This window comes from Arachis duranensis, chromosome 7, assembly GCF_000817695.3.
Source record: "Arachis duranensis cultivar V14167 chromosome 7, aradu.V14167.gnm2.J7QH, whole genome shotgun sequence".
Classification (NCBI taxonomy): domain Eukaryota; kingdom Viridiplantae; phylum Streptophyta; class Magnoliopsida; order Fabales; family Fabaceae; genus Arachis; species Arachis duranensis.
In genome coordinates this window covers 68,174,075-68,198,026 of record NC_029778.3, presented here as the reverse complement: position 1 = coordinate 68,198,026, position 23,952 = coordinate 68,174,075, and the positions used below count along the sequence as shown (strand labels likewise).

The 23,952-nt window shown below is 32.3% G+C and overlaps 1 long non-coding RNA gene across 1 annotated transcript; it reads right to left on the bottom strand.

The window, feature by feature from the left end:
• Positions 1 to 431: 431 nt before the first annotated feature.
• On the bottom strand, positions 432 to 1,193 carry LOC107458615 (uncharacterized). Its single transcript, XR_001586079.3, has 4 exons — positions 1,002 to 1,193; positions 846 to 917; positions 658 to 711; positions 432 to 549 (listed from the first exon to the last, which is right to left on the bottom strand). It is a non-coding gene; the product is annotated as an uncharacterized LOC107458615 (long non-coding RNA).
• Positions 1,194 to 23,952: the final 22,759 nt, after the last annotated feature.

Here is a 23,952-nt window from a genome sequence, read left to right as displayed (position 1 = left end):
TTACAGACGGATTTTTCGATAGATTTTTTGTCTGTAATTTGAACTTTGGAAAATCATCTCATACTCTGATTACAGACAGAAAATCTGTCTGTAAATCCGTCAGTAAGGTAAAATAAATTTTTTTATTTTTCTAATTACAAAATAAGCTTATTTTCATACAAAATAAATATAAATTTAATACAAATTTTTATCTAATTTGTATTCGAATATTTATAATATTTCAAAAAATAAACAAACTCATCGTATTATCAAACTAAAAGAAAAATACTATAAACAAGCAAGTCAATATAATTCAAAACATAAACAAAATGTATTGATCATCAACTATAATAATAAGTAACAACCATACATCAAAGTGTGTTGATACATCAACTATAATTCAAAACATAAACTCAATGTATTGTTCAACTATATTAAGTTATGAAATGTATTGTTCAACTATACTAAGTTATGCAAATAACAAGACTATATAACTGTCCTCAAAATCTTGTGAGCTTGTTTCATCAAGTGAACATAGGGGATCACAGTTCCAGATTCAGTTGGTAAGTCCTGAAAACATTTATATCATTAGAAATAAAAGTGATTATTGAATTTACTGCAACCCCAGAATCAAAATTAAAATTTTGCATTTTATGATAAACACTTATTAGTTATTACCTGCTAAGACTAAACCAACACTCTTAAGAGCATCATCGGATCCCGAAGCCATTACTGGGAAAAAGACAAGATTTGAGTTACTCAGTTCATAAATGATGAGAGGAATTTCAAAAAAAGTAAAACACACACATGGCAATCAATATATAGACACACACACACACACATGGCAAAAGAAAGTAAAACATTACGAGCATAACACCACTGCCATCTGCAACTTTACAACCAGATATCAGAATAGGGTTCTTAGAATTATTTTCAACCTGCAAAAAGGAAAATGATTATCAAACTTAAGAAATGAGACAAGTAATTTTCTTATTCAGCACATAATGGAAAAAAACACTTACAATATTGCTCTCCCCAGTCATACTAGATTGAGATCTCAATTCTTCTACCTCGTCTAATTACCTTCTCATGTAGAGAGAAAATTTAAAGATTGAAAAAAAATATATAAATATGATAAGGAGGATGCTATAATAATAATAGTAATAATAAAGAAGTACAGAGAAGCAAAAATCAAACCTCCAAACGAATGTTTCTCTTCTCATTTAGGTCCCGAAACTGAAGAGACTGCTTATAATCACTTATAGCTACAAAAGGAAGCGGAGAAAGAAAGAGAGTTGAACATGATACCTTCAACTCTGCTATCTCTTGTTCTCATTTTGCAAATGTTACAATGAACGCAGCTTCCTTTTTCTTTGCCTTTTCAAGCTGATAACAATAGATATATGTCAATGGTCAATGATAATTGATAATTAATCAATGGATAGTGAACTACATCAACAGAAAAAAAGGGCAGATTATATTCTAAACCTGCTCTCTTAAATACTCCTCTGAGGATTTCAGGGTCTGAAGAAAATCAAGCAACATTTTGGGCTCTGGAAAGAACAAAGGTTAACTAATAGTTCACGGATAAATTTATAACAAAAAAATAAAGCAATTGTGTACAAAGAACTAAAACTTGAACAATTAAAATGCAGATGTATATCACAATTAACATGCCAAAGACAAGGAACAAACTAACCAGGAGTGGCACCAGTAGGTACACAAGGCTCATTTTGAATTGAAGAATGCCAACTTTGAATCTCAGATTTAGCAGCCTCAAGTTCATTCTGGAAAATTCACTGATCAATTCAATAGTTATAAATGAAGCCTTGTCATTGATAACCAATCATGAATTCATCTCTTAAATTACATGAAATGTAACTAAAGTCCACTTTTGACATGACAACAGATAGTAAATAAATAAAATAGTAAAAAAATAGAATAATAAATATTTAGACAATAATGTGTGCACAGGTATATTTCCCTGCAAAAAAAATGTAACAGGTAGCGCATGTAGTCATCTTTTCTGTATCAGCTTATCATCAAAGAGTAAAGCTTTCTTCAATTGTAGCAAAGGCTAATTGCATACCAAACGTTTCTCCATATTGGCTCTTGATATAACATTCTGCATAAAATCAGAATCTGACTCTTTACCAGTCTGCTGAATATATGCAGCGTGAGCAGCTAAAACATCTCCTATTTATTCCTTAAACCTGACATTGAAGAAATGGATTTCTGGTACACTCTTTTACAAATAGGAGTCATAATTCAAGGTAAATCAAAGCATACACTATAAATAATCCAACTGTGCAAATTTAATGAAAATTATTATTAGTGTAAACCTGTAACTAACAGAACAGGTCAACTGACGCAAACAACTCTAACATGATAGATTAGTTCAATTGCAAGAAAGAACAATAAGTCAATTAGTTGAATTGACCTGTGCACTGATTCAATCAACAGAGTAGCAAACACCTAAATTTTAACTAGAGAAACTGTTCCAATTTTTTAAATACTTCCTCACCTCTCCCTGGAATTAAGTTCATCACCTAAACATAATCTCAAGATAAAATAAAAAATTCATAGCACCAAAATGACAGCCAACAAATAACAGCAGCTAATTGTTTCACAGCATCTTTTACCCAAACCATTCAAGTAGCAAGCATGAACACAACTACTTTTACAAATGTAGCAAAATATGACTGAATATCTTATTATAGTTTCTACATATTAGCAAAGTCATTACCTTCATAGAGATTAATTTAATCTATACTCATGATAGATGGATATCAATGAGAAAAACAAAAAAAGTGGAGTGCATAATATCATATGCAGAACATGTGCATTTTCTATACAGAAATTTAAACCTTACTTAATAATTGTGAGCACAAACTCCAATAAGTGGTAGATCAATGTCAACAACATAAAGATTAGGTTCCTGAGAGGTGACTTTCTTCAAGAAAGTGGCTATTTCTTTTTTTGATGAAGATGAAATATGAACTGCAAAGAACAATAGCAATCTGAGTCCAACATAACTGAATATTATTTTGATAGTTATTGACCACACATTTTATCACACTTGTTGTCTTATATCTTCTTCAAATTCAATTATTTTGATAGCTATCTTTGCCTAAAGGATTAAACTCTTGAATGGAAGAAAATAATGGAAGAAAATAACTAGTTCATATAGGGATCATATAATATCTAGTATCATGAGAAGAACCATTTCACCAAAAGCAATAAATGGTTTTTGATCTTAACACTACCCATGATAAAATTAAGGAAACCAAAACTTGAATAAGACATGCTAACATTCTTAACATAAGGAACAGTATAGCAAGATCTAATCCATAAACTAGCAATACTTTCCATGAACAAGTACTACAGAACAATCATCAATCAAATGTATGTCCAAACAAATAGAACCTATTAACAGAAAGTTACTAATAACTAACTAACTAATTCACCATCTGTAATAATAAGTACCTATGTGGCCGACAAATACGATGACGATCAGTGAGGTAAGTGGATCAGCTGCCAATGCCAAAGCAGCAGGTAGTGCAATGGACAATATTTCCTTCCCCAGTTCATCAAATTTAAGCCACCCATCTCTGTTCAAAGCAGGTATATTAAACTTCAAAACTCCAATTTACATGCAAATAACCTAAAAATAGAAGAGAAAGACAAACTTTTTAACTGAAAATTCTCAGTCACACATTAAATCAGATTCAAAGAAAGAGAAGGCAGAAACTTTATCAAATTAAATCCTGTTTAATAACCAAAAACGAAAAAAGAAATTAAATACAAGGCTTAATATATCCTTTTTAAGTGTTGTCATAACCATGTTCATAGTTATCATAAGATTCACCATTTTAAAATGGGGGTATTTTAAAATGGTTGATATATTTACACCTTGACAGCTTCTTGTTTGAGGGGCGAGGAGGGGGCATTAAAGCTCTAGTAGAAATCTGTCTCTGAAAGAATGGGCAAAAGATATTTTAAATATTGACTAATTTCAATGCCGCAGTTATTTGATACTATTAAAATTCAAATTAGAAAACAGGACTCCAAAGAACACAGCTTATCTAAATTTAAACCAGGAGGAAAAAAGAGGAAAACTCTTTAAGATTGAAAAGGTCAAGAGTATGACTCAAGAATAGATGCCTTGCATAGCAACAGGTAAAATCATACTGAAAAGAATTATCAAAAGGAAGAATTTCAAAGAAAGGGGATAATAACAAGCTTTCAACAAAATAATAAAGGTACAGAAACTTCCTGGTAACCTTGATAATCAAGGTCCGCTTCCTGGTACAAGTATCCACAAGCAATAGCAACAAGATGCAGTTAGGAACAAAACTGCATGAATCATAAAGAAAACTATCAAGTACATTGAACAGCATCAAAATTTACCTGCTCATGCAATAGCTTCTTTTAAATGAGAGACAAGTACAACTCTATTTGCTTCAACTAATTTAAGCTTCTCTACGCACTGTTTCAAGGTATTCTCTTCTTTCTCTAACTCCTTTGACAAAGGCTTTCACTTAGGCTGAAACAATTAATTTGGAATTCTCACCTCAAAGTTACCAAGCTTGTATTGGTATGCCATTTTCTCCCTCAGCTGAGCTTGCTCTTTCATTGCCTATGCCTGTAAATGACAGCCTAGAAGTGTGAGAAGAAAAGGACCTTGACATCAAGAAAATAATCTAAGAATAGGAGCTACATCAACATAAAAAAGCAATTTGGTAAAAACTAACCATTCCACTTTGCATAGAGTGCTTCAAAGCAATCACTTGCTCTTCCTTATGCTTTTCACGTGCTTGCAACAATTCTTGCCTGCAGTGGCAATGAAAAAATGATCATGCTATAATGAAAATAAAGGAATTTAATGTTAAATCATATAAACTACTATATGCTTTGATAGTGTAGATGTTCTGATTTTTTGCAAATGAAAAACAGTTGAAAAAGTCAAACAAACAGATTGAGAAAATCCTATGCATAACAAATTTAAAACAATGAGTGTAAGTTCAGAGGAAAAGCTTAGACAAATGGAATCAATTTACAATGCCAATAACATAATTCTAAACCAGAGAGAACAAATAGAAAATTAGGGTTAAGGGACGAGAATTAGGGTTAAGAAAAACAGGGAAGGGATAGGGTTAGGGCTAGGGATAATGAAATCGGAACAGAATCACAATGGAAGGGTTAGGGCTAGGGACGAGAAGGAGGCGGAGGCCTGCCTGAACTAACAGCGACGAGAAGAGACGATGACCGGCCAAGAAAGCTCGTGTGACGACGAAAGGAGCAAACGCATTGAGAGCGGCGGTAGAAGGAGCTCGTGCGACGCGAGCCGCGGCGGCGGCGGCGACAGCGGAGGACGTCACATCTTCAATGGAGAGAGAGAGAAGGCATGGGAGTAATTCAAGGAAACGTGAAAAAAAGTGAACTGAACTGAAGTATTCGGGAGTAGAGTGATCCATCTCCTTATTCTAATATATTTCCGACGGAAAATTTAAATTACAGACGGATTTTTCTTCTGTAATAATTTAATAAAACGCAGCATTTTGTCTATTTAATTACAGACAGATTTTCCGTCTGTAACTATTTTTTACGGAAAAAATTAATTTTTCCGACGGAATTATCGATGGATTTTTTTTCCGTCTGTAATTTATGCTAATTCATTTGTTTTATTTTCCGACAAAAAATTCCTCTGAAATTCCCTCTGTATTTCAGTGGGATAAAATCCGTCAGAAATATCCGTCTGTAATAACTAGTTTTCTAGTAGTGACTAAGCTGGACTATAAATCTAAAAAATGTTTGTTCTTTGACTATGCACCACATTCTAAAAGTTCTAAGTGCTTAAATGCTAATGGTAAAGGTCATATTGAAATAAATACGTTTTTTATTAATCTATTTTTTTCTGTACAACTATATGTTTCCTTCTTCTATGTCTACTATTTTCTATTCTAGTTCAGCATCTTCTATTACATTGCCTACCATTCCACATATTCCTCAGATAACATCTACCTCTCTTCCTACTTTACCCATTACTAATAATAGCGCATCTTTTAGTCATGCTACTTCATGCATTCGTCAATCTCTTCCTGCATTATCATTTAACACAACTATTACTGATTGTATTAATCAACCAGCATGGCCCACAATTCTGGTTTCTAGAACTGAGATACAATTACTTCATGTTTCTCCTTCTTCGTCTCCTACTAACAAACATCCAAGGACTACAAGATCCAAATCTAGAATTTTTATGACGACCCAACTCTTAGCATGTTATGACCAATGCTAATCATGAGGTGTTACTATTCAGTCGACCTTTAGAATTCTAGATTATATATGATGTTTATAAATATGAGCTTGTATCGCTCGTTAAAATTTGTAAGTCAGTCAAGTTTTTGAATCTATTATTTAAAATTAGGTTTAAAACAAATAAGGATCGCGACATACATCATAAAATAGAAATTAAAGTGCATATATCACATATATTTGCCACTAGGGCTTAGTATTGTACAAGTCATAAGTCATAATTATACAAGACCCCAGTACAAACTTCTAGTAGATATATATAAGTACAGACCTCGACTTATGCAAGAGCCACCCTAGTCTGGAACATGCCTAGTGTATATACAGAAAAGTCCTATCCCTTGCAAAACTACCACTAAGACTTTAATTTTATAATTGCAAAACTCTATTCAGGAAACTCTGTTACTATGGGATTCGCTCTAGGTTCTGTTCACTCTCAGTTGACTACTACTGAGTTAAGTAACAACTATGTGGAATAACTGATCCAATAGGCATCAACAGATAATGTTAAGGCATATTTTTTAAAGTAATCAAGGAAAACATGATAAACAAATAACCAATCTATCCCTATAATGATATCAATACCACACAAACGCAAATAGATCAAATCATGCACGAAGGACTTTCTGTTAATATCAAAAGGTACTCTTCGGGACACTAGATTAGTTTTGAAATTTTGTGCAGTGGGTGCGCGAACAGTTAGGTCATACTCTAGCCTAGAGAAGTTTAATCCTAACGTGCGTGCACAATCTATAAATATAAAAGAATGTGATACGCCTAAGTCATACAATAAGATTCAGGTTTTTCCCTTGACAAAACACTCACCTTGAATGAGGGAGTCAGATGCAGAGACGTATTCTGCCTTCATGGCAAAGACCTTTCTTTACTACTGTGGTCTAGGAGAAATTGATCCATTCTTCTTGATGCAGCAATCCCTTGCCAGATGTCCGTGGCCCCTGCAATTGTAGGATACATTCGTTCCAAACTGACAAGGTTTATTTCCGTAATTCTTCCGACACTTAGAACATATCGGGCCTACTTGTGTCTGCTGTGGTTGCTTTCCCAGTCTTGTTACTGGTTGTTGCTTTCCGTTGTGAAGCGAGAAGAAGGATTTCTACCAGGTGGGTTTTGACATTGTAATTGTTCATTGGTTTTGAAGTTCTTCCCCTTAGGAGACAAACTTGAATGAAAATTCCTTAACCGAAAATCTCGATGACTTGCCCGTGCCGTCGCTAACTTCTTTGTACATTCCTCGCTCAGTTGACCCTTGTTTACTGGTTCGGTGAATTCCCAGATCTATATTGGGACAACAGAGGCAAGCAGCTTCTACCGGAGTCTTCCTTCAAACTTGATGCATTTTCACTCCTCAAACTCAGCTAGGATTCCCAGGCAAACCTTTGAGAAGCGGCATCAGTCTTTGAACTTTTGTGTGTACTCTGTCATAGTCATATTTTCTTACCTTAATTACAATAGCTCTAGCTCCATGGCAGTGTGAGTTAATAGAGGGAGGTACTTCTTGTAAAATTCTACCTTAAAGTCGTCCCAAGTGATGCCAACAACTCTTTGTCCCAATGGTTGTTCCACACCCAGCAACTAGTGTAGTGGTGTAAGACCCAGAAAAATAATAAATAATTAACTAATTAGTTAAAAGTGAACTAGAAAGGTTAAAAGATTAAAAATTTATAACTGAAAAAATAAAAATATTTAGGATACGAATTAAAACACTTATCTTAAAAATTTTGACCTTAAGTTGGGCCAAACGGATAAAAATTGAATTGGGCCTCACTTGAGTCGAAGGCCCATGACAAATAAACCCTCACTCACTTAAAAACGCTCATTTTACACTAAAGAGAGAGGGAGCCACGGAGAAGAGAGGATGTGCTAGCAACTATTCACATTCAAACTTCAAATCCACATAACTTTCAAACCGGAGCTCCAATCAACGACTTGTTTGCGGCTACGCATTCGTCCCAGATTTATCTTTGATTTAAGATACCCATCGTGGTAAGCAACTTTGATATTCTTGCCCCATTTTCCATTTAACTTCAATGTTGCATTTTGGGTTGAGGCGTTGAGAAGATTTTGATTTTTCATGTTTAGGGGAGGTTCAATCTTAAGCTCTAATGGAGTTTCAATCCAAGGTTACATGAAACATAGTACGGAATCTCAATCCTCCAATTATTTTCACTATATGCAAAAAACCTAGACTTGAACTATGAGAAATTGATATAATTAGATTATGTGGAGTGGCTTGGATTGCTTGGTTGATGTTGGGTTGAGTTGGTATTGCAGAATTGAAGTTGGGTTGCTTTTGGAGCACTTGGTGGAGGCTCGATGGTGTTGATTGAGGTTCAGGTTCAATTGGAGAGGATATTCAATGAGTTGGGAAACCACCGTCAAAGAGGTACAAGTTTTAGTTTTGGGTAGACATTATGTAAGATTATGTAAGAACATAGGTTAAATGCCCCTAGGATAGCGCTGAATGTATAGAATTATTGATATGCTTGGATGATTGAATGGTGATGTGTTTAGCGTGAAATTCAGGTTGGAATTATTGTTAATCAATGTATATACATGTGAATGAAATTAGATATAAAATTGTGATTTGAATGCCTATGAAGGGCTATGATGTGAGAATTTGGGCCGGAGGCTGTGATTGGATGAAGTGCACCCTTATGGTAAGTTATGAGCTTCATTTGAGGTGTTGGAAAAGTATTATGATTGTGAAATTGTGTAGATTTGTTTGATTATGATTTTGCTATGAATTGGTATGTAAAGTATTGGTTGATGTTGTTGTTGATTAATGGGAGGGTTAATTAAGTTCGAATTGGTGGTTTGGATCTTGAATGGCTAGGATGTGATATGGAATTAAGGATTGAATATAAAAAGGTCTAAGAATCGGTCTATGAATGGTTTCAAATGAAGTAGGTTTGAGAATTTGCAAAATTAAACGATGCAAAAAAATTTGGTAATTTAGTGATTTTGACCAAATTTGACGGGTCATAACTTGGTGCTCGAAGTTTGGAACTCAGTGAAACATGTCTTAAATTAAAGATGATGATGAGAGCTTTAAATCCGTCCAAGAATAGAAGAATACAGATAATTGTACAAAAAGTTATGAACATTTGAAAAAATTAGGGTTTAAAACTGAAATTGGAGATTTTATAAAGTTTAGAGCAGAGGAAAGTTCCGTACGTACACATGAATGGTGCGTACGCATGATAATAGATTTGCAAATGCATGAATGTGAATTTTTGCAAAACCAGACTCAAATTCTGCGCGTACGCACGAGGCATGCGTACGCACAACTATCCAATTTTGGCCAAAATATTGTTTTTGAGCTATTTAACCTTCCTAACATGTTTGTAACCCCTTTAACCTTTGTATGGAGTTTAATAACTAATTGTTAAGCTTTGGATACACTAGGGAGGGATATAATGACTTAAATTGAATTATTTTGGATAACCCTTGGTTAACCGGAGGAAATTACTGCGGGAATGGTGGTTTGTCCCACCTGTGGTAGATAAGGACGGTGGCTTAATCTCGCACACAAGATAATGATATTGATTAATGGATAGACGAATGGGGTTGTGGTTGAGTGAAAATTGATACGAGGCCTATGATAAAACTAACAATGAGATATATTTATACTAGCAGATATGATTAATAGTGAATCTGTTAGGGGTAAATATAATGAATTTTAAAGAGTCATTCCCAGAGAAAGAATTGATTTATGAGACACCTGCACCTGGTAGATGCAAGGACTTGGGTTTTGTCCCACTTGCTCAGTATTGCGGGGTAGTTATGGGAATGGTGGTTTATCCCATCCACGGTGAGGATAGTGGTGTTATCCTGCTCACGAGAGAACAAAATGGAGTATTTGATAACAAATTACGGTTAATACACCTAATAATTTGGGAAATTGATTAAAAGAAATAATTATATATGATTGTGGTCTAAATTACCGATTTGGCAAGGACAGTGGTCTTATTCCACTTGCGTGTTTGAGATTGACAAAGATTATTGACTGGCAAGGTCAAAGGTTCGTCCCATTTGCGAGGCAAGGATGGAGGTTTGTCCCTCTTGCGAGGCAAGGCTAGAGTTTCATCCCACTTGCAAGGTAAGGCCGTAGGTTCGTCCCACTTACGTATTTGGCTTGGCACCTGCACCAGGTAAAGACGGAGGTTCATCCCGCTTTTCCATGGTTGCATTGTGATGTAGGGACGGTGGTTAAATCCTACCTACACTATCTCTCTCTCTAGTTGCAAGTGTGATAGGGCACTCTCCCTGCGAGATATGTACATGGTATTCACACTGTGAGATATGTATAGGGTATTCACCTTGCAAGGCGTACAGGGCACTCACCCTGCGAGGTGTACAGGGCTTTCACTCTGCGAGGAATACAGGGCATCCTCCCTGTGAGATCGAGTTGTGAAAAACCCAAAGATATTTTCCCTTTTGGGGATGCGCAACAGAGAGACAATGTCCGGGTTAGCTATCGGATGTGTCGGGTTCTGGCATGTTAACCGACACGTGAGCTCATGGCCAGTAGGATAGGCATGCATCATGTATATTTAGTTGTAATTATTTGGGTGTGCATATTGTGTTTGGTTTGCCCACTTATTCATCTATCTGCTACTTGTACTACTTGAATTAATTGCACTTTGTTGTGATTGACTTGTTTGTTTTGTTTGTGTTTGATTCTGTTAAGAACTTGAGACTGAAAATATATAAATATGATAATATATCGAGACTAATTAGACTGTTGATGATTCTTTGAGACTATTGACCCTAAATGATGATAATTGATACCATTAAGACTGAATGTTGTTAATGATAACTATTTGAGACTGATAAGTTTGAAAGGGCTTAATACTGAAATGAACAATAAGGATATTGAGAGAAATAATGACTCAAAATTGGAAAGAATTAAAGTTATAGGCAATTGACAAGGGTGAAATTAATTTTCTATTATCTTTCCTAGTGTTAACCTTATCTCTAATTTACCTTTTATAATGTCATTAAGAAAAAAATTGAATGATGAGAGGTGTTAGAGAGAGAGAGAGGTCGGTTCTATGAGAGGAGAGGAAAGAGAAAATTGTGTCTAGGGAATGTATCTTGGGTGTTAAGTTCATGTTTATCTTCGGTTAATTTACCACATGGTAAATTAATGAGTGGTGGGAATCGTTTCATGAAAGGGATGAATATTAGGGCTGTACATGGTTATGGATAGTCCAAAAACCAAACTTGTTTTTGGTTAACCAAATATTTAGATTAGGTTAACTAACTAAATTGGTTTTACATGAAAAAATCGGTTATTAACTGGTTAGGAAATTAAAAACTGGTTTTAAACCTGGTATTAAAATAAAAACCAATTTTAAAAATAATCATTTTTTCTACAGAAAAATCGATTTTGAATTTAAAAAACTGGTTTTTACATAAAAAAATTGGTACAAAACTGGGTTTTACACCAAAAAATCGGTTTTTACACCAAAAATCTTGTTTTTATACAAAAAAATTGACTTTTACACCCAAAAACTGGTTTTTACACAAAAATCAATTTTTTTACATACAAAAACCCAAATTTTTACCTTTTTTTAAATCTAAAATTATTTTTTTCTTTCTAAATAATACGAGTAACATTGTAAATAATGAAATTCCTTCCATTGCATAAACCAAACACTTCCATTTTTCTTCAACACCTTCCCTATTCAAATAAGGCATAGTCCACTCTACAATCTCCTTCACAAAACCAACGTTGGAAAAGCAAGTCTAATCTCTTTAGCAATCATATGTGTACTTTCCCTCTCATCAGACAATAGAACCTCCATTAACCTATTTTTGTTTGTAAAATCATCACACTTTTTATCATCCCTCTTTAACTGGCGCCACATTTGAGCAGCATATATTTTCAATGATGCAAGAGTTGAACCAAGTGCAACAATATTTGAATCATTGTATGCCAATTGCCAAACCCATCAAACGCTGCTGAATAATATGCATTCACAACTTCACTTATCACTTCAAATAGATAAGTCTTCAATTTTCTTGATCTAATTGGAGATCACAGATCGCCAACACCGGATAAGTACATGAGAAAAATATAATAGTGCCTTTTCTTGGTTGCTGTCCACTCATTTAGGGTCAATGTAATTGAAACTCTTACCTTACTACTGGATTGAGGCCATGTCTTCTTATGAGTACTTTAATGGTGGGGAGAGGAAAAACCTATGTCCATGTGAAAGTTTAATGACTTTTATATGCTTATAGTTAAATTTATTAATCTAAATTAAATATATTTTGAAACATTTGGCATGTGTTGGCAAGAAAAAGAGACAAAATCCTGGAAGAAAGAGAAAAGGAGAAATAAGTCCCTGACTTTTTGTCCTGCAGTTATTTTTGTCCCTGAGCATTGAAAAATACTTTTAAGTCCCTGACCTTCACAAAATTTGGACGGATCAGTCCTTGACGGAGGCTTTTGGACGGATCAGTCCCTAACAGAGGCATTTGGACGAAGGGACTGATTCGTCCAAATTTTATGAAGGTCAGGGACTTAAAAGTATTTTTCAATGGTCAGGGACGAAAATATTCGCGGTATAAAAGGTCAGGGACCTATTTGTGCTTTTCTCTGGAAGAAATTAATTAACATTGCAGTCTCAGGTGCTGCTGGAATGATTTCCAATCATCTACTTTTCAAGGTGAATATCTTGGACTTGAATTCGTGCCATGTCGGTTAAGCACATTAACTCCAAACTTATCTATTTCTTATCTGAATTTAATTATTATTTATATATGAATGGGTTAAACACGGATATGATCTATGATAGAGCATTATGGCGTCATCTAATTCATGTAGCCGACCTATGATGATTTCTACTATGATGATCAAAGACATGCTATGTAATTCTAGTTGAGAGATTGAATTTTAGTTGCTAGTTAAGGAAATTTTTAAACATGTTTTTTGTTCCCTTGTTGATTTTGCTATTCTTGAATTGCATATTTTGATTGTTGTATGAGCTGACTATTCTATTTTATTTTCTGCCATAGATCGCTGTACTGTTTATGCAAAGATGTTGTAGTGATCAAGCACTTCAGAAAGCAATAGATTATGCTTGTGGGAATGGAGCTTTGTAGTGGTATTCTCCAAAATGGAGCTTGTTACCAACCAAACATTGTGCTGATGGTGTTGAATTGGAGTGAGGTGGGAGTTGGGATTTAGGTGGGTGTTGATTTGGAACTCCTTTAACTATAAATTGTGCAAATTTTGATTTGTTTTAGAGATTTATTTGTTCTTTATCAAAGTATGCATTTGGATGGTTTAGTTTTAGAATTTGAACTCGAGATTTATTTTGTATTTAAGTATTAGTTTTTTAATGTATAAAACAATTATAACAAAAATTATATGTCACTAATTAGTGTTTGATTTGTCTTGTAATAAAAATTGCATACTATATTATAGGTTTGGTAATAAAAAAGGACTGAAAATTTATATTGTGCAGCGAGGAAGGTAAAATTAGAAAAAGATTTTTTTTTTAATTTGACAAGACTATCGCCACACTTTAAAAGCGTGGCCGTATCTCGCTATCGCCACGCTTTTTAAAGCGTGGCCATATCTATCTCTATTGCCACGCTTTTAGAGCGTGGCCATATCTATCTCTATCACCACGCTTTTAAAGCGTGACCATATCTCATATATGGCCACGCTTTAAAAGCGTGTCTATAGCTCCCACATACGGCCACACTTTTAAACGTGGCAATATGTAAAAAGCGTGGCAAAAAAAGCGTGGCGATTGAGCAACTGCCACACTAGCAGTTGTGACCCTTTTAAAACCGTGGCGGTAGTTCAAAAAGCGTGGCAAAAAGCTATCGCCACGCTTTTTTCATCTTTTCACCACGCTTTAAAAGCGTGGCAATAGACGTATTTTTTGTAGTGACCCTTTGCTGATTTAGGTATCGGAGTGTCTTGCAGGTACCACCCCCACCTTTTCAAACACACAACTCGAACGACTTCTCACTGACGTAGGTTTTAGGTAACCCTCGGAATAACTATATAATATCTATTGTAATATTTTTAATAAACATTATTAAGTTTTTAAAAAAATATTAGTAAAATTCTTTAATAACATAAAGTGTATTTAATATTTGTTAAAATATTATTAATATATATAGATAACATTTTAATAAGATTTGATAATATTTTTTAAATGTTAGTAAAAGTCAAATATATAAATATTAATCCGTATTAGTAAATTAAAAACATTGAAATATAAATAATTATAAATAAATATAAATACATATGATAACCCGTATTTGTTACAATTTTTTAATAGAGTTGGGTTGATTTTATTTTTCAATCTACGTTAATCCGATTCAAATTATCATATATAATTTATATTGAACTATTTGATTTGGTTTGAAAAATTAATAAATAAATAATTTTTATTTTACATTCATAAAATAAGTTTAATTATTTTGCTAGTTTTTATAGTTTTATCTAATTCTTAATTAAATTCTTATATTATATCTGACATTATAATTAATAAATTTTTACCGTCACAAAAAATATTGAAATTAATAATATATTTCATTGGACTTAATGAAATATTTTGTTAAAATTAACAGAATATTCTCTTAATTCTAATATTTTTGTCAAGAAAAAGACTTAATTATAAAATTTATAATTGTCAGAACTGAACCGGTTAGATTATTGATTTATTGGTTCAACTGATAAGTTACTAGTTCAATCGGTTGACTCAGTCCAACGTAAATAAAAAAATATAAAATAGCCAAAATCTTAAAATTAAAATTTAAAATACATATCTTTACTAATATTTAAGATAATCAAGTCTCAAATTCTAAATAAAAATAAACATAAAAAATTTGTTAGTATTACTACAATAGTATATGAATTTGACACTATAAGAGTAATAATTACATTAATACATCACCTAATTAATTCACAAAACCTATCATCTAACCATAATATCAGTAAATTTCAACACTAACATCAAAACAAATAACATTAGTCACAACACTAACATTAAAATAGATCAAACATATTAATAAATTTTGAGTAAAATATATATTTCCATTAATAATATATAGTACATAATGAAAAATATAATTAATTCGAAAAATAGAGAATAGAAAATTAAAATTTAATTAGGAGGCTCTGTAACTAGGAGGTTCCTTGTTCGAATCCTAATTCTACTATTTTGGACAAAAAATTCTAAAATAACACATGTTAATCACAGGTGGACAAGTGACACGCTAGCTGGAGGCTGAATCATCGTAGGCCACACGTTCTACGTTAGATCACAGGTAGACAAGCCGTGCTATGGAGCACTATAGAGCGCGCAGTTGGTGTTACCAAACCGATCAAACCGGTTGGATCGATTTTTGGCAGTTCTCACTAAATTTGACTGATTTTCATCGGTTCACACTGATTCTCATCCTTGAATGGTCCAAGAAATAAACCAAATTGATTTAGAACCTAGTTCACCAATTTTCTGGACAAACTGGCTTGTCCAGTTTAAATTTTGCAACTATGATAAAATCTGATATAGTATAGGAACTCAATTGAAAAGAATAAAATATAAAGACGTAATTAAAAATTTTATAAAATTATAAAAATTGACACAGTAATTAAATCCATAAAATACAATAAAATATTAAATAACTTAAACATATTATAATTAAAATAATAGTAATATTTTTGTATTCGTTTTAGAAAATAAATCCAAGATCTGATCCACAATTTGTTAAAAATGGGATCAATAAAATCCAGCTTATCAAGTTTTTATCCATTTTTAATTTGAATTTTATTGTGTAAACCATTTTATCTGAATTGATTGGAAATTAAACGGCCGGAGAGGACAACAAAAGTACTATACTTGAATAGTGAAAAGCATCATCATCATGAAGTTCGTCTTTATTACCTGCACTACATACTTCTCCTTGATTAGAAACATATTAACGTTCACAAATTGGGTCACATACTTACCAAAACCCAAAGAAAATTGATATCAAATTAAACATCTGCTCCAATTCCCACCGAAACTTCTTTGAAAATTGATATGGGAAGACTTACCAAAACATCTTTGACAAGTATGAACAAACTTTACCTATTTGAGGAGGTAATGTAGCTAGGTCACACCCAACTTAATTTCACTCACCCCCTAATTCTCAATTTCTCATGCAAACCAATAATACATCATAGTCGGTTAAAGTATCAAACATATTTTATTTGAGTTTTAATGCTAAGTATGAAAATTTAAATACCAAAAAGCATTGCTTATTCTAAAACATTTTTTATTACTAACTAAGGAATGGTGATTTTATTAATTAGTTAAATATTAATTCTATTTTTTATTATAGCTAACTTCTATATAAAATTTCTAATAATTGAACACTATTACCTCTAATATACTAATAATACATGTGGTCTGGACAATTATTTATATATTACATAAAATTAAAAGTATACAACCTCCTTTTCCGTGTGGGTGTTTTCCTCGTAAGTAACTACAATAAAGAAGGGAAAAAATATCATATTTTTAACATATAAAATCTTTTTTAATTATTATAATTTTGGTAATAAATCAATAACGGTTTATTTGTTTCTAATACAATATAATAAATAATACAAAAGCAATTTTTTTTAATTATCTGAAGAGAATATAATTAAGAGCACTCCTTGAACCTTGATCAAGCTTTTGAGACAGATACATCATGTATACATGGAGTAGGGTATTAAGCATATTAAGGGGATCATGGAACTAGGATGATGAAATCTTTGAAACATTATTTGTTGCCATGAATAGTTCCCGTGTCGTGAAGTAATATCCATAATTAATCATATAATTAATTTCAATACAATTAATGAATAATATGATTTTTGTTTTATTAGTGTATGGTTTTGGAGAGAGAGGAGGCTCGTTCACACCTACAGTAAACCTAATCCTTATAGCTTAGGTGGCATATGCAATTCGTTCATGGAATTAATCATATAGAAAATAATGGTCTATATTATTGTGTTAATAAAATCATAACCTTGACTTGCGCATGTAATGCCAACTTAAAACATAATCCAATCAAAGGGTAGGTTTTGAATAAAATCTATCGCTTTTGTGGTTGCATGCTCTTTTAACTTCCATAACACATACTGCTTTTTTTTCTTTCTTTTATTTTCCTTTAGGATTGCTTCTAGAAATTTCCTAATTGGACTATTTTATATATAAAATAAAATTCAAACTTATAAATTTTTATTCTTTAAAAAGAGTTGATGGTGAATTTGGTACTAAATTACACTTATTAGATGATTCCATATGTTTAATTAAATTATTATATAATAAAAAATTTTAACTATGAACTTTGTAAAAAGATAAATATATGTGATTTTTTTTAACAAGGAGGTTTTTCTTTCTTTTAGCATAAATAATATAAGAAACCCCTATTTTAGGTTTAAATTGTTTTTATTTTATTTTCTATGTTGTATATAGTTTTGTACGAAAGTTTGTTGTGAAGTACATCCCTTTGTACCAATAGAAGTAAGTCGTAAGAAGAATTAATTATATGCCAAGATAAAAATATACCAATGTAAGGGTAGTTAGTGTGTTATAGGTGATCCTTTTTTTCTAAACTAATTAATGTATAAGTCATAGGATTCAAATCTTAATTAGTTGAAGTGTTCATGGCTTCATGCATGACACAATAGTTCAACTGGCACTATACATAATACATTACTGTTTACAAGTGACTTGTCAATTTAAGAAATTCAATTTCTATCATCTACACAATGTTTGTGAAAACAAAATTATTATCTAGACATTAATCTGTATATTATCGCATTAACAAAAATATCTAATTTAATCAATAACCATTCACATTATCTAAGAAAGGCTTAAAAATATACAGTTTTATTGAGTAATCATGGCGAAACACTACTAGAAAATTAATTATTACAGACGGATATTTTCGATGAATTTTATCTTACAGAAATATAGACAGAATTTTAGAAAGATTTTTTTGTCGGAAAAAAAAATAAATTAGCATAAATTACAAACGGAAAACAGAATTCGTCGATAATTCTATTGGTAAAATTAATTTTTTTCGTAGAAAATAATTACAGATGAAAAATCCGTCTGTAATTAAATAGATAAAATACTGCGTTTTATTAAATTATTATAGACGAAAAATCCATCTGTAATTTAAAATTTTCCACCTGAAAATTTTAACTTTGACCTAATCTATCCCATCTCTCCCAAAATCCATTCACAAATAAACACAGCTGCCAATTCCTACCTACCTTTATGTGCTTCTTCCTCTCTCCGCTGTCGTACAGTTGCTTCTTCTCTCCGTCGCACAAGCTGCTTCCGCCGCTGCCGGTTCCGCTGCCGCTGGCATCGCACGATCTCTCTCTGTCATCCCTTGCATCACACGAGCTCCCTCTGTCGCCGCTCTTGTCGCGTCTACTCCCATCGTCACAGAGCTCTCTCCGCCGCCGCTCTCATCACATCTGCTCCCTTTGGCGCCTCTTCCATTTATTCTCAACAACTCGCTCTCTCGGTTCTTCTCGTAACCATCTCGAATTTCAGGTATATATATCCTGATTTTGTGATTCTGTTCTTTGTGATAAACCTTAGGCCTAAATTTTTCTGCGCCAGTTTTAGCTAGGTTTATCATACTCTGCTTTTGTGCTTCGTGAATCTATGGGTTTACTCTAATTTTGATGAATTTTTTACTACAATCGAAAGTTTTTTTTATCCAAATGCAATATTTTGTGTGATTCATGTGATTCATGTGATACTAGTATGTAATTTTATTATATAATTGTTGATTGACAGGGTTATTGAAAAGGAACTGTTGTCTATTGATTCTTGCAACTGCAATTTCCCTCTACGCCAATGTTCTTCTTGCATCTTTACGGGCAAAGGTTTTAGCATTGGAGGAGGACTTGCATAAATCAAAACAGGAGACCTTTGACTATCAGAATCTTTGTCGGTAGTTGGAAAAGGTATATGATTTAGCAACTATTCACAAAAATAGTAATTGTGATTCGTGAATCAGAGGGCTATGTAAGATACTGTCACAATTCGTTAAAATGTTTCAACAAAATGGACTTATCATACATTGTACATGAGTTTGGAATAAAATGCAATTAAGTCTTAAAAATGACAGAATCATATACAGTAACTACTAGGACAAGTGATTGGGCAATTGATATTGTGGTACCCATTTTTTTTGTTCACCATTTCACATAATGAGTAGCAATTTTCAGCATGGAAACCTTTAATTCTACCTTTTGTATAAGGCATTTGAAGAAAATGCATTTAGTATTGGAAACTGTTGATTTTATTATTTGTTTGAACCGCTTAATTGCAAGCTGACCCAAATATACTAAATACGATACAAAATTACATTTTGAAACTCGTAGCATAACATCCCTGGATTAATGACAGATTTATTTCCTTTTTAATTCTTGATTCTGGCATGTGCAGGAACTTAAGGACCTGACAGATCAAGAACAACAAATGAAACCAAAGGTGAGATAATTCTAAATTTTGAAGAGGAGAATATCATAATTACTTTTCCCCTCCCAAAACAAAATATCAAGTATCAACAATGAGCTTTCCTTTTATCATGCATCAAATTTACATTTGTTCTTTCTATTTTGCAGCAGACAAAAATAATATATGATTTGCTGATATCGGTTTCAAAGGCTGAAAGTGCGGCAAGACTCATTGAGACTTGGAAATGTTGGTGTAATCAAGTATGAGTGAAGAACAGTAATTTTCTTTTTATATATCTTTTTTTTCTTTTGTTTTCTTGATCTTCTCATTTGTTTGGCTATAATTGTAGAGCTGGAACTGTCTTATCTGAAACGTGGGAAGATGGTCAAGTATTATGTTTAGCTGAGATACCTTGGAATGTGTGTCTGGTTTTGTTTGTTAATCTTCTGGATCTTCAACTACTTAGATCAATGCTCAACCTGTAGAATTTCAATGCATGCTTCTTCTTCTTCATTATGTTATTATTATTTCTTTTCCTTTTTCTTTTTGGTCTCTGTCTTTATTCTCCATTGCTGGATTTTATTTAGTCATATTTTCAATGCTGCAAATTCAGAAAGCTCCAATCTTTACTCCAAATGGTTGAAATATTTCTGAGGCAATAAAACTGAAATGATGTATGAAAATTGAATTTTTTACTTTTATATGCAGTGGAAGTCTGAACTCTGAAGGAGCCTAAGAAAGAGCAATTTTTGCTGCAAGTGGAAAAAAATAACCATTGATATGCCACCATCTGTGGCACAAAGTGTGAGGACTAATAGATCTTCATTTAGTTCAAGCTTTGGCCATGAGGATAATACCCCTCTTCACCACTATTCTGCTGTTACTAATGGTGATTGCTATAAAAGTGATAGCTCAAGTTTTACACCACCGTGAGTATCATTCTTTCTTTTCAAGATTCATTGCATTATATTAATGCAAGTGTTTGATAAGTATTTTTGGATAAAAAGATTGGAATTTTATGTGTTTGGTGTGTTGGTAAATGATCAAACCTAAAATCAATGAGGCTGAAATTTTTGAAAACATTGTATGCTGCTGCTCACCATAATTTTCATATTATGCACTTTTTTTTCGTTTTCCCCATTTGAGTGGCTAGTTTTATGGCAATGCAAGAACAAATTCTCTGATTATGACTTAGTGATTTTATTCATTTGTTGCAGCTAAATAGAACTAACTTGTTCAAGAATTTTTTTTATACTGCTGTTTTTTATTTGTTACTGAGTGTTTAATTCCATGTAATCCGCTCTTAAACTAATATTTTTGTGATCAACTGATACAATATCAATCACTTGTGTACAGTAATGCTTCTAATAGCAATGAGCAACATGACATGGAGATCAATTCTGCTCATGTTGCAGCAGAGAAAGATGTGACAAAGAACAGCAATGATCTCTTTGAGCAGTTTGATGGTAAGTGTATGGGTTCATTGCATAGCAAAATTGGTTGCAAAAAAGCAGCAAAATTGTTTTATTATTTGCATTTTATATATATATCACTCTACTCTACTCTTATGATTCTATTTTTGTCTTAGAGTAATATCCACCGAGAAAGAATATATGAAATAGCATCTGTTTAGTTGATTGTGATCACTATTCCTTCACATATATTCCATCTTTATGATAAGATTAAATGCATTATTAGATAGTGGAGGTCCATTTGCATTCCTTCAGCTATAAATTCTTGTTAATAGTTATTTATTATCTGATAGTCTACAACTTAAGGCTTTTACTTCTGCTCAGTTAAAGTGTTGCAAGACTCATGTAGTAGTATATTCTTAAAGATTAATGTGTTATGGAATCACCGCTGTGTAGTGTTAGTTTAAAGTTTCTTACACCAAAATAAATTGCTTGCTTTGTTTTTTCTGTTTTTAGTCTTTGATTGTTGGCATCTCTTCCAAGCATGTCTGGGATCATCAGTCTTATGTATAATGCTTCGACTTTAATATTTTTTCCCTTTGTTTGCTCTTGAAAATAAACAAGAAATTATTTTTATTTGTGTAGGCTTGCTATTCAAATGCTTGAGATTGCAAAAAGTGATTTGCAGCACAGAATTGCAAAGGAGGTAGGTTTTTTTTGGTGGTTCATTTTGTGCAGTATTTTATAGTTATTTTTATCTTAATGGAGTTGTTCTTTCATTTTAGGCTAGAGGCAATGCTTTGGAAAAATGTACTTGGTTCAAGTAGAAAGTTGGGACAGACGGATTAAAGCTCCAATTCCAATGATGTCAAGGTGGGAAACAAAAAATATGCTCCTATGAAGAAGCAGACTCCTGTCAACATCCAGCCCCAAGACACATCTGTTGAACCCCTTATACGGGAGGTTACCAGTGAAAAATTTTGGCACCACCCAGGTATCAAATAGTTTTATTATCACTACTACTGCAAATCTTTACAGTGATTGATAAGCTTTTTTTGCTTTCTATTAGAATTTTTCTTTCGTGTTTTGCCCTTATCTGATCTCATGTAAATGGATTATGATTTTTAATTGAAAATTGTTTGGCTTACACAGTTTGGATCTTAGAAGAATTGAACAAGTCGCCAGGAGAAAGAGAAAATATTGAATGGATCTTAGAAGAATTGAACAACTTTAACTTAGTTTGGCCTTAATTTTAGACTAGGTTTATGTTTATATTTAGGCAATTCTGATAGTGGTTAGCTACAAGAGCAGATTGTTTTATACACCTTTAGTGTATGTTACGGTACAGGTTTTATAGGTTTTTTTTAATGGTATTTGTTTTGAATTATAGTTGATGTATCAATTTGTTTGTGTTTTGAATTATATTGACTTGTTTGTTTATAGTACTTTTCTTTTAATTTGATAATACACTGAATTTGTTTATTTTTTGAAATAATATAAATATTCAAATACAAATTAGATAAAAATTTGTATTAAATTTATATTTATTTTGTATGAAAACAAGTTTATTTTGCAATGAAAAAATCTAAAAAAATATATATTTTAACTTACTGACGGATTTACAGACGGATTTTTTGTCTGTAATCAGAGTGTGAGATGATTTTTCAAAGTTCAAATTACAGATAGAAAATCTGTCGAAAAATCCATCTGTAATTACAGACGGGAAATCCGTCTGAAAATCTGTCTGTAATTACAGACGGAAAATCCGTCGAAAAGTTCGTCGTCTTCGGGAAATGGATGGAAAATTTACAGAGAAAAAATCCGTCGATAATTCGTAAAAATTCGTCGGTAATTTTCGTCGGTAATCAAAAATCCGTCTATAATAAAAACTAAATCTGTCTGTATTAATTCATTTTTTAATTGTGAAAAGTCGAAAACTATGAATGAAAGAGAGCAAGTATAATTAAAATATCTTCGAAACAGAATTATAAACTGATAAAATAAACCGTTAATTATTGTTGAATATGTAATTTTTGTCATTTGTAAATCTTGCTACTTTAATCTAATTTGAAGGTGATTAGATTCTCTTTTTTTATTTTGCTTTTAAAAGAGATTGATCTCCAAATATATTGTATGATTTAAGTATACAAATCCACCTAAAAAATTAAATTTTAATTAAAATTAGAGACATCTCTAATTACATTTAGATAAATTTTAAGATGGCATTTAAAAATGAAAGAAAGAGACTAAAAAGCAGAAATTAAATTAAATTTTTATATTATATTTAATATAAAATATATTAATTATTTTTTAAAATATTAAAAAATTAAATTTTATGTTCTAAAACTAAAATTTTAATTTTAATTTTTAATTATCAAATATAATATATAATAAATTTCAATTTTTCAATTTGAGTTCTATCTCTGAAAATAAAACCCGTCTTTTAGACGTAATTTAGTGACACGGGAAAAAATTAAAAAAAATAAAAAATAAAAAATAAAAAGAAGAGAAAGAAAGAGTACATTCGAAGTAGTATACTTCTTTCTAATTCCTATAAAGCATAAGCCATCGTTATCTTTATTTGACGACCACATTGCAAATTCCCACAAGGTGAATGACGATAATGCCCTTAACTGAAACGGTAAGATTACATAAATGCCCTTTTTCTTTACATTGGGCCTTGAAAAATGCCCACCCAACATCACGGCAATTACATTGCTAACCTGCCACATCAA